The sequence below is a fragment of the Protopterus annectens genome, chromosome 8.part0 (assembly GCF_019279795.1).
Source record: "Protopterus annectens isolate FY-2018-M chromosome 8.part0, PAN1.0, whole genome shotgun sequence".
NCBI lineage: Eukaryota > Metazoa > Chordata > Ceratodontiformes > Protopteridae > Protopterus > Protopterus annectens.
The window spans coordinates 1,696,538,534-1,696,551,033 of NC_056741.1; positions in this window are offsets into that span (position 1 = coordinate 1,696,538,534).

The window sequence follows — 12,500 nt, forward strand, 5'->3', positions numbered from 1 at the left end:
AGTAGTAGCAGTGCAGAAGTTAAGATTAGTTAGTTTGTGCAGTAGAAGAGAATGGGAGATGGTGCCAAAATCCTTTGAGAGTTCTAAGAATAGGCAGGAGATAAGTTTGCTGTCTTCTCTGACTAGGGAAACAGAATTTAGGAAGGATAGTAGGGCAGTGGTTGAGTTGGTATAAGCAGGTTTTCTTGAATTAAGTAGTGCACGACCTGTTTATGAATACATTTTTTGCTAATTTTGGAGAGCGGTTTCAGAATAGCGATAGGTCTGAAATTGGTAATGTCAGTGGAGTTACCTCCTTTATGTATGGGCAAGATACAGAATTGTTTCCATATGGATGAGACTTTAGACTCTGAGATAAAGCGGTATATTAGGATAGAGACAGGAAGGGTGAGAGAGTCATCGGCTATTTAAAGACACTGAGAGGGGATGTTGTCTACAGATGCAGAGCATGGTTTTAATTTGGAGAGCAAGGATTTGATGTAGCTGGTAGGTACAGGTGTAAGTGTGACTGTATTTGTAGTGGTTCAGTTCTTTGGGGATTCTGTGTAGTTAGAAATATTGCTTTGAGTGGAAGGATTGGGGTTAGGGTTAAGTAGTTTGGATATGGAGTCAATCAAATAGGTGTTGAAGGTGGAGGCAGTTTCTTCTAGAGTTTTATGTGGATGTGGATTAGGGAAGCTTGGAGTTCCAGGGTGTAGTATTTGGTTTATTGAGTTCCAGAATTTGTTTGGATTAGATCTCATGGCTGGGGGGGGGGGTGTAGTAGAAATCTCTTTTGTCTTTGTTAATGAGTTTTTTAGTCTGATTTCTAAGTTGTTTAAATTTCTGAAAGTCTGCTTGAAGCTTTGTTTTTGTCCATCTTTTTCAAGCTTTGTATCTATTTTTCATTAGGAAATGGGTGGTATTGGATAGGTAAAGTATTGGACTTTATCCATACAGTTCAAAGAGGGGCTAGTGAGCTGAGAATATTAAGGAGGGTAGAGTTAAAACACTAGACTTTGTCGTCTAGGAGCTGATGGAGGTAATTCCACTTTATGTCTAAGAGGAGGGTTTTGAAGGTTTCTGGGTGGAAGTTAGTTAACTTTCTGCAAGTTATGTACCTATGTGGTTTGGCATGGTGAGGTGAGTATCTAAGTACATATAGTGGAGTGATCACCAGGGGAGTTGGATAGTTTCAGGGTTGTGGTATTTGAAGGGATTAGAGACTAATATCCAGTCTATAAGAGTGTTGGTAGTTTGTGAGTTGTTGGTGTGTGTGGGGTCAGAGATAAGTTGTGTAATGCCATACAAATTTTTGTGATGGGGAGAATGTGGAGAACATAGGTTTAATCAGTTACTATTAACATCACCCAGAATGATGGTTTTGTTGGGGATGTGTTGAATGTGAAATATGAGGGTATGTTTTCCAGAAGGGGAATGTTTTCCCCTGGTGGAATGTAGATGGCTACTATACTGACAGTGGTACGGTTATTAAGTTTGAGGTTGGTGGCCAGTATTTCAGCTGGGGGGAAGAGTGGAGTAGGCTTCTTGAGATTGATAGGAGTTAGGAGGTTGGAGTATACTATAGCTACTCCACCCCCTTTCTTATTTTGTTGACCTAAGCAAAGTATATTATAGCCGGGGGGAAGTGATCCCTGTCTGGGTGTTGAGGTTTAAGCCAGGTTTCTGTTAGAGCAATGATATCAGGGGTGTGGTAGGCAATCAGGCATGGAGTTCACTAACTTTATTTAGAATACATCTGGTATTTATTGAGTAGAAGGAGATGTGTTTGTTATGAGGGAAAGAGTTACCTAGATGTGGGATAGCAGTATTATTAGCAGAGATAGGATTGGTGGGGGGCAGGATTTGGGTGGATGTCTCCTGCTAGAAGTATGACTTTGGGTAAGTAGTGGAGGTTGTGCATGTAAGAACTGGAGGTATAGCATTTTATTTTGGTTTTGGATAGGTAAGTGTTGGTAGGAGGAATTCTGATTTTAGGTATAGGGGTGTTGATAGGAAGGATGGAAAAGGGATAGTGAAGGACTGAGATGGGGTAAGGAGTTAGTCATATAGGGATTTGTAGGGACATTATAGGTGGGTGATAGCTGGCTGTTAGGAGAGGTGATACTGAGAAGGAAGAAGAGTGTGAATAGTATTAGGTAAGAGATAGTCGAGAGTGGGATGGTTGGCATGATGGAGGAGTAAGTTGGTATCAATGAGTAGAGGATTGGAAGGCTTGAGGTTGGTCTATGTGCAGCTGTGTTGAGGGTGTGTAGAATTAGTTGGAGTTCCCAGAAGAGGGAAATAGTTGAAGGAGTAGAAGGCAAGAGGTGAGTTAGAAGGGCTATAATGTAGGTGAATGCTAGTAGTGGTATATGCATGGCCTAACATGTTGGGGTGGGTGGAGAACTGGTGGGAGAAGCAGGAGGTTAGGTATAAAGGAAATTATATGGGGAGTGGGTGGGAATGCAGATGGGAGAGGGGCTACACCTGAGGCACAAGATGGCAGAAACCTGTGGCTCGAGATGGCAGAACAAAAAATAACCAGCAAAGCTGTAAGTATACCACAAAGTAAAGAATGTTATGTATTAGACTATTTTCAAAACTTAGCTATAAAAGTCTTTAAGACTGGCTCAATTAGAAGTGTGGGCATTAAGGTTTCAATTCTTAAGCAGTAGGGAAAAGTCTGTAATGCAGGTCGGTAGGGCTGAAGAAATACCTATTAAGCAATTTAGACTAGAAGCTTGGGATGTGGGGTTGATGTTTGTGGTAACATGCTTGCATTCAGCTTATTTTATATATGTATATATATATATATATATATATATATATATATATATATATATTTACACAAACACACACACACACACACACACACACACACACACACACACACACACACACACACACACATCCCTAGGGAGCTCCAAGATTTCATTCAAGACCTCAGCCACAGCACCAAGTTCCTGAAGTTTACTATGTCCCACATAGAGACCCAGGCAACATAGTGGATATAAAAGCAAATAGTCTTGAACAAAGCCACACAGACATTCAGGTCCACCATCCACCACAAACAAACTTTGAAGAACAACTTCTTGGACTATAATAGCCAACACCCCGCATTCATGAAGGCCAAAGTTGTCAAAATTCAATTGGTAAGGCTCTCATTGATCATCAGTGACAATGTGGACTTTCAGAAGGAATGCCAGTTTCTCCAGCAATTATTTGTTTGTTAACAGGCACTACCCCAGAAACCTATTGGAATGACTTATCCAGGAGGTTAGACAAATGCACTATATTTGCACCCATCCTTAAAAACAGCTTTACCACCAAGACCCAGACCACCAACTCCAAGGAGTTCCTTTCCAGCTTCCACCTACTCATCATCTTGGTCATGTATCCCATCAGGGACATCCTGTCCAAGTACTGGTGCCTGATCAAAAGCGACTGAGGGCTCTACACTGCCCTTCAGTGACAAATCTACCTTCCCACTCAAAAAGACCAGGACCCTTTGATCTACCTTGAAATAAGCAGAGACCGTGGTCCTAGAACCAACGGACACCAATCTCCCTTCTCAGGCAGGCATGCACTCCTGCCACAACTGCGTGGCTTGCAAGCACATTCTAACCTGCACACACTTTACTTTCAAACACTGCAAACACACAGTGCATCTCTCCGATTCTTTCAATTGTAACTCTTCCAATCTATTGTATGCAGGGATTTGCAGTAAGTGCTCTGCCTTCTACATCAGAAAGACATCCAGACGCCTTTCCAATTGCATCAAAGAGCACATTGCAGCAAACAGGCACAATGACCACAGAAATGTGTTCTACAAAAAACAAAACTACTTGCTCAGGCTTCTTGGGATAAACATTTCTTTTACTCGACAGAATAAATATTGTTTTGGAGGACATGAACACTCTCCTAGAAGTTAAGGAACTGAAACTGCAAGTCTTCCTTAATGCCGGTGCCCCCCCCCCCCCCAGTCTGAATGAAAACTTGAATATCAAAAGCATGCTTAAGTGGTACAAATAACCATGAGTGCCACCTTCAGTCACTCATAGGTTCATTGATGTGTACTAGGCCAACGGCCCTGGAGTCTTTACAAGCCTAGCCCATAGAAGTGCCCTGGCATCATGCTGCCATTAATTCCTGGTGCCTCTATGAAGTACAGCCACTGGAGTGATCCCTGGGGTGAACTTTCTATTTCCCACTCATCAAGATTTCTCTTGAAAAGGGCCAGTGAGGTGCTCTGCTTGACATGTATGGGAAGTCTATTATAAAGCATGGGCAGTCTCTGGGTTATGAACCTGTCCCTCCAGCATGTTCTGTTGATTGTTGTAATGAGGTTGAGGTCCCTGGAGTGTGTGGTGTGGAGGGACTGGGATTTCTTTAGGTGTAACATTTCTAACAGGGCTGGGTCAGACATTGCTTTGTAAGTCAAGCAGAGATCGCCTCTTAATAGATGATACGAGACAGAGGAAAAGCTGAAGTTTTTTTAGTCTGTCCATTTACGGCATGTGTTTAAGGCCAAGGATCCTCTCTGTGAGGTACTTTTGTGGCTTTTCCAGCTGTTGTAGGCATTTAGTGAGGAACATGCCAAATGGGGCATTATACTCAATGATTGGTCTAATTAAGGAAGAGTATAGAGAGATGATGACCTCTTTCTTCCTGGATGCAAAACCCTTGGTAATGTGATGTGCCACATAGAAGGACTTTCTGACCACAGTGGCAATGTGCTGGTCGTTGCTGTCAACCTGTGTCCCCAGATCTCTTATAACACCTTCAGTGTTCAGTGGGCTACCATTAATGTGGTAATTAGTGGGAACTGAGTTTTTCCCAAAGGGAATGATGACGCATTTTTTGGCATTAAGCTTAGAGCCATGGTTTCAACACCAGTCGATGGTCACAGTGAGGCCTTTCTATAGGATGCCTACATCACTTGGGGAGTTCATAATGTCTCCCAGCTTGCAATCATCTGCAAACTAGGTCAGCCAGAGTCCCTATGTGTTGGCCTGGACTTCTGAGAAGTAGACCCCAAGCAGGAGAGGACTCAGGACCGATCCCTGTTGGAATCCACTCGTGACTGGTTGGCAGTCTGACTTGAAGTCTGCTACTTTCACACTGTGGGGTTCTATCTGTGAGCCAATTTACAACCCACCTAATGATATAGGGGTTGATGCCTGGTTTGGTGAGTCTATCAATAACTCCTGAGTGAGGAATGGTATCAAAGGCCTTGGCCAGATCGAGGTAGGCTGTATGAACTGCCTTGCCCTCTTCCACTGCTCTGGTGACTGACTCAAAGAAGTCAACCAAGTTGAGCAGGCATGATCTACCCTTCACAAAACCAAATTGTGTGGGATCCACAGTTTGAAGATTCCCTATATCCTTGTTAATTAGGTCCATGATGATGCGTTCCATAGCCGTACATATCAGACTCGTCAGGCTATGAGGCGATAAGTCCCAGGGTCTGTAGTCACTCCCCCTTTATGGAGAGGGATGACTATAGCAGTGTGCCATTCTGTAGGTACAAAGCCTGAGGTGAGGCTGTGATTGAACAGGGCACACAGGTGTGGTGTCAGTTCACTTTGTAGTTCATGTAGAACACAGCCAGGGATACTGTCAGTTCCCATGGAAGCTGTATTCTTGGCCTTGGACAATGCAGCTTTAACATGTGCTGCAGTAATACTGGGTGCCTGGCATTCTTCTGGTATTGTGATTGGTCCTTTATGGAGGGAGAAAGAGGTAAAGTTGGCAATGAATCTGTCAACCAGTATGTTGGCAAAATCTGTTGGCTTGGTATAGGAGGTACCATTGTTCAGTAACTCAGAGCAAATCTGGGCATTGCCATGGAGATTCTTGATATAACTGTAGAAGGCGTTGTGGTTGTTTTTAGTGTCTGATGCAATTCTGCCTTCATAGCTAGTTTTACAGGTTTTGATGAGGGATCCCAATATTTTGTTGAGGCTAATAATGGAGTTTTTCCAGTCTTGGGACTTCACCTTTTTCTGCAACAGTTTCTTCCTTCTGTTGTAGAGTTTGTTAATGGCAGGGGACCACCAGATTGGCTTCCTTTTGTTGAAGGAGAGCATCTTGGTTCTGTTGGGTATGGCTAGTTCCATGCATTTATGTACGTGTTTGTACAGTGCACTGGTGTATGATTCGGCAGTCATGCACCTATTTTCCATTTGCATGGGTGCTGTGAAGTTAGCCACCTCTGTTTTTAGGAGAACAAAGTTAGCTTTGGAGAAGTTTTTCATGGTGTGGTGGTTACCTTTGCTGGTGGTGTGGGTGAGATGTGGATTTCCATGGTAATTAGTTTGTGGTCGGATCTAACCAGGGAGAAATTGACTATTGGTGTTTAGCAATGGTTGCCCATGTTAGTAATAACCAGGTAAAGGATGTTGCTTCCTCTAGTGGGGGTAAGAATGAGCTGGTCCAGCGCATTGGAATTAATGAATTCCAGGAAGCATTGGGCAAGTGTATTGGTGCATGAGTAGTTTTCCCAGTTGATGGAGAGGTAGTTGAAGTCACCCAGTATGAAAGTGTTGGGTAGGACCCTAATAGTTTCCAGGGTGCTTAGGAATGTAGAATGAGAGTCTTGGGACATGGTTGGGGACCTATAGCAGGCTATGACCTGAATTGCTGTCTTACCCACTGTTAGTTGTACCTGAAGTATCTCTGATGATTTATGCTGGGCTACTAGTCTGGAGGTGTGCATATCCTTTATAAATAAGGAGACACTACCGCCTTTGGAGCTTCGGTCCATTTTCTGGGAATGAAAGGTGCAGAATGAGTATAGCCTGGTAGCGCAGGGGTGCTTTCTGCTGCTTTAAACCAGATCTCCATTACAACACAAATGTCGATGTTCTCCATTTTAAGGAGTGCTTTGAGCAAGTGCATCTTGAGATTTAGACTTCTAGCACTGAGCAGCATGACCCTCAGATTGCATTCTTTTATAGTTGTTACGGTGGTAATTTGATCTTTGAAACACCACCTGAAAAAGGCACTATAGGGGTGGCTTAGCCAGTATCTGGAAACCCAGGGGTGACAGATGCAAATCATCTCTGGCAAAGCATCGAGTTCTGTTAATCATGTCATCCCAAGCAGACAGATACTGGATCCCCTTAGAATGACGCCAGAAACTTAGCCAATTGTTAAAGTCAATCATTTTCTGCTTGTACTGTGGTATCATTCTGGGCGATGGAAGAATGCTGCTCAGGACTAGGGTCATATCTGCCTCAGCCACATAATCTGAGAGCTCCTCCATGTCTTTTCATGTAGTCCAGGGAGGTACATCTCAGGTCATTCACACCCACATGGACAATGACAGAGTCATACTTGTACTTGTTGTGGAGTGACCCGAGTGTGTGTGTTATGTGTCAGATCCTGGCACCCAACAGACAGCTGATTGTTACCTTCTCCTTATTCAACCTAGTGAGTGGGACATCAGTGTGCCTCACTATCAAGGCACCTAAGATTAGTGTATTGGGCAAGCTGTTTTGCCTTAGGAGTTTAGGTTGAGGGGCACACTGTGTAGGTGAGCTATGTGTCTTATGATTTGTGCTGTGTTATGGTGAAGTGGGTTTCTGATTTGGAGGTCTATGCTGTTTGGGTGGATTTCTACTGAGAGCCTCCATGAAGGTGGGTGTGTGGTTTGTGTTTTTATGTGAGAGCTGTGATGGTATGTGTTCTGGAGGGCTATGTGTTCTATGTGGTGTGGTGCAGGTGTTGACCTTCTCCTTTTGACCAGCTATTCCAGTCTTGACTGAAGAGTGCATGACTTCCAGTTTGGATATGTAAGTTTATCTCTCACAAGTCTGAGTGCTGGGAGGAAAGAGGAGAGGGTTGTCTGTGTACATGAGGCAGTTCCTAAACAGCCTCAGAAAGCTCAAGTTCATCAGGTTAATAGGAGAAAGCACAGTGAATTGACCTTTAGATGTGCCAGGAGGGATTGTCATTATTAATAAGTGTGTTTAACAATATGTCACACTATAACGGTAGCTATTTTTTAACTGTAGTTTTTACCACGCGTATTCTCATAATTCCTCTGTAGTAAACGTTTTGTTCGGTCTATGTTTACTATTTAATTGTACAGGTCTTGTACTTTATTTTCTGATGAAGTTCTATTTAACAAATAATAAAGAATGAAAGCACTAAAAAATCATCTGTTCAGCCTCTCTGTTTATAGCTCCATATGGAGTTTTACCTCAGTCAGTAATTTTGACTTTTCCTCTATGGTTTCCAGTCATATAAATTTATATCTATATATCTTTTCACAACTTCGAACAGCAAGTGGTCGAGACCATAACATCAAAGTTTTGAAACTTCAAATGTTTTGAATGGGGATTGCCATACAGCATAGAAAGGGAAATGTATCATTTTCCCCACTGCACGGCAATCTCAGAGCTGGTATATTTACTTAGTAAGGGGTGTGGGACTGCAGGGGGGGAGGCTTGCCCCCCCTGCAATAAACTAAAACTTTTTTTGTTTCTTTTTATTTTATTCTTTTTTTTTTTTTTTTATTACATTTTCAAAGCTTGTTCAGAAAGGAATGTTATAAGAACTCTGTCCTACATAGGAGGAGTATGCACCCTCAGAGGACTTTTAAGAATGTGGTTAAGGGCCAGGGCATGAGGGTGTCCCGTCTGCATAATATGGGTGATGGGTATAGAGCAAGTATGAGTGATTTTAGATGTTCCTTGTTACAGAGAAGTTATAAATCAATAAGGTTGAACCGATTTTGACGGACGTTGATTTTATGAGGGAAGGGAGGGCTAAACCCTATTATTTGCCACGTGGTCACAATCAGGTTAGGACTTTGTATGGAAGAGGAAGTGGGGGTAATGTTAACAATGTGGTTAGGATACCCATCCCCTATACCAATGATACCCGCGTGGTTCAGGGAGTTTTTTGGAAGAACTGGTCAGTATTGATGACAGATGATAAGATAGGTTGTGTAGTGGGGGGGTTGCCTAGGTTTACTTTCAGAAATTGTAAGATACTGAAGAATATGTTGTGTTATCCTAACAGGATGGTGAAGGAGTGTGAGGCTGTGTATGGGACTCATCCTTGTGGTGTGTGTAACTCTTGTGTGATGATTGTTGAGGAGGTGGACTTTGTACATCCAGAGACAGGTCGACTGTTTAAGATCAGAGCAAAGGCAGATTGTGGGACTAGGCATATAGTGTACATGGCCAAATGTGACTGTTGTATGAGATTCTATATTGGAAAAACTGACCAGTCTCTGAGAGAACGAATAAGGGAACATACATATAACATGAGGGTAGGGAATATGACAAATGCTTTAGCAAAGTATGTTGCGAGTAATGAGTGGATACACAGTTTTAAATATAGAGTTTTGGAGGTATTGATGGAGGGTATGAGAATGGGTAATATTGAGAACAAAACCTCAGAGGCAGAATTGAGGTGGATTTTAAGATTAAAAGCAAGTAAGGGTTATGGCCTTAATACTATGATTTCGATTAAACCAGTCCTGGATAAGAGAGGTGTAAGGAAATGAGATATGTAACCACTTGGTTTATGTTTTGTAACAGTATTTAATAGAATTAATAGTTTATAAAGTTCCCCTTTAAGTCCTACACATTTTTGAGGCAGCTTGTTGTTTACAAGCAATTTAATTGACATCTGCTGTGTGTTAATGTTGGGGTATGATGCATTGTCTGTGGGGTATTTGATTGGTTCATTTAAAATGTACTTGATGCATTGATGGAGTATTTAAGGGGAGGGTATGTTTTATGTTATGTATTAATGGTCTGATGAAGCCAATATTGTGTTGGTGAAAGCGCTTACCAAATGTTCTTTGTGATTGCTTTTATTAAATACGTTTCCATATACTTGGTTGAAGTCGGAGTATATTTTTATGTGGACTGTGCTACCAGCTGACACCACTTTTTTGCTACTTTTATATATATATATATATATATATATATATATATATATATATATATATATATATATGTAACCCAGCCACTGGGGATGCACAAGCCAGTGCATTTCTTTGTGCCGGTCCCAAGCCCGGATAAATGGAGAGGGTTGCATCAGGAAGGGCATCCGGTGTAAAACTTTGCCAACACATTCATGTGGACAGCAGTAAATATTTACATACCGGATCGGTTGAGGCCCAGGTTAACAACGACGGCCACCAGTACTGTTAGCCAACAGGGTGCTGGCAGAAATTGGGCTACTGTTGGCTGAAGTAGGAGAAGAGGGAGAAGGTATGGCCGAAGGCTGGAAGACAGGAGAAAGGCTAAGACTGTGGTAGTGAGGGTCGGAACTTTGAATGTTGGCAGTATGACTGGTATAGGGAGAGAGCTAGCTGATATGATGGGCAGAAGGAAGTTTGGTATATTGTGTGTGCAAGAGACCAGATGAAAGGGGAGTAAGGCTAGGTTTATCGGAGGTGGGTTCAAATTGTTTTATCATGGTGTGGATGGGAGGAGAAATGGCATAGCAGTTATCCTGAAGGAACAGTATGCTAAGAGTGTTTTGGAGGTGAAAGGAGTGTTGGATAGAGTGATGTTTATGAAGCTGGAAATTGATGGTGTAATGAATGTTGTTAGTGCATATGCTCCACAAGTTGGGTGTGCAATGGATGAGAATGAAAAATTTTGGAGTAAATTGGATGAAGTGATGATGACTGTGCCCAAGGGTGAGAGAGTGGTGATTAGAGCAGATTTCAATGGGCATGTTGGTGAAGGGAACAGAGGGGATGAGGAAGTGATGGGTAGGTATGGTGTTAAGCAAAGGAATGCAGAAGGTCAGATGGTAGTGGATTTTGCAAACAGGATGGACATGGCTGTGGTGAATACGTATTTTAGCAAGAGGGAGGAGCATAGGGTGACATACAAGAGTAGAGGAAGATGCACACAGGTGGATTATATCCTATGTAGGATGGCCAGTTTGAAGGAGATTGGAGACTGTAAAGTGGTGACCAGGGAACGTATAGTTAGGCAGCATAGGATGGTGGTTTGTAGGATGACGTTGGTGAGCAAGAAGAGGAGGATTGTAAGGGCAGCACCAAGGATCAAATGGTGGAAACTGAAAAGGGGTAATTGTGAGGTGGAGTTCAGGGAAGAGTTAAGACAGGAAATAGGTGGCAGTGAAGAGTTACCAAATAGCTGGATAACTACAGCAGAGCTAGTAAGGAAGACTGCTAGAAAGGTGCTTGGGATGACATCTGGACAGAGGAAGGATGAAAAGGAGACATGGTGGAATGAGGAAGTACAGGGGAGTATACAGAGAAAGAGGTTGGTAAAGAAGTGGGATTGTCAGAGAGATGAAGAAAGTAGACAGGAGTATAAGGAGATGAGGTGCATGGCAAAGAGAGAGGTGGCAAAGGTTAAGGATAAGGCATATGTAGAGTTGGATGAAAGGATGGACACTAAGGAGGGAGAGAAGGACTTGTACAGATTGGCTTGACAGAGGGACCAAGCTAGGAAAGATGTGCAGCAGGTAAAGGTGATAAAGGATAATGAGGGAAACATACTCACAAGCGAGGAGAGTGTGTTGAGCAGATGGAAAGAGTACTTTGAGGGGTTGACGAATGAAGAGAAAGAGACGGAGAGAAGGTTGGATGATGTGGGGATAGTGAATCATGAAGTGCAATGGATTAGCAAGGAGAAAGTAAGGATAGCTATGAAGAGGATGAAGAATGGAAAGGCTGTTGGTCCAGATGACATACCTGTGGAAGCATGGAGATGTTTAGGTGAAATGGCAGTGGAGTTTCTAACCAGATTGTTTAATGAAATCTTGGAAAGTGAGAGGATGCCTGAGGAATGGAGAAAAAGTGTTTTGGTACCGATTTTTAAGAATAAGGGTGATGTGCAGAGCTGTAGTAACTACAGAGGGATTAAATTGATCAGTCACAGCATGAAGTTATGGGAAAGAGTAGTGGAAGCTAGGTTAAGAAGGGATGTGATGATTAGTGATCAGCAGGATGGTTTCATGCTGGGAAAGAGCACTACAGATGCTTGCTCTGAGGGTGTTGATGGAGAAGTACAGAGAAGGTCAGAATGAGTTGCATTGTGTTTTTGTAGGCTTAGAGAAAGCATATGACAGGGTGCCTAGAGAGGAGTTGTGGTATGCTATGAGGAAGTTAGGAGTGTCAGAGAAGTATGTAAGAGTTTTACAGGATATGTACGAGGGTAGTGTGACAGCGGTGAGGTCTGCAGTGGGAGTGAAGGATGCGTTTAAGGTGGAGGTGGGATTACATCAAGGATCAGCTCTGAGCCCTCTCTTATTTGCAATGGTGATGGACAGAATGGCAGACGAGATCAGACAGGAGTCCCCGTGGACTTTGTTGTTTGCAGTTGACACTGTGATATGTAGTGAGAGTAGGGAGCAGGTGGAGGAGACCCTGGAGAAATGGAGATATGCTCTAGAGAGAAGAAGAATGAAGGTCAGCAGGACTAAGACAGAATATATGTGTGTGAATGAGAGGGAGGACAGAGGAATGGTGAGGATGCAAAAAGTAGAGGTGGAAAGGTGGATGAGTTTAA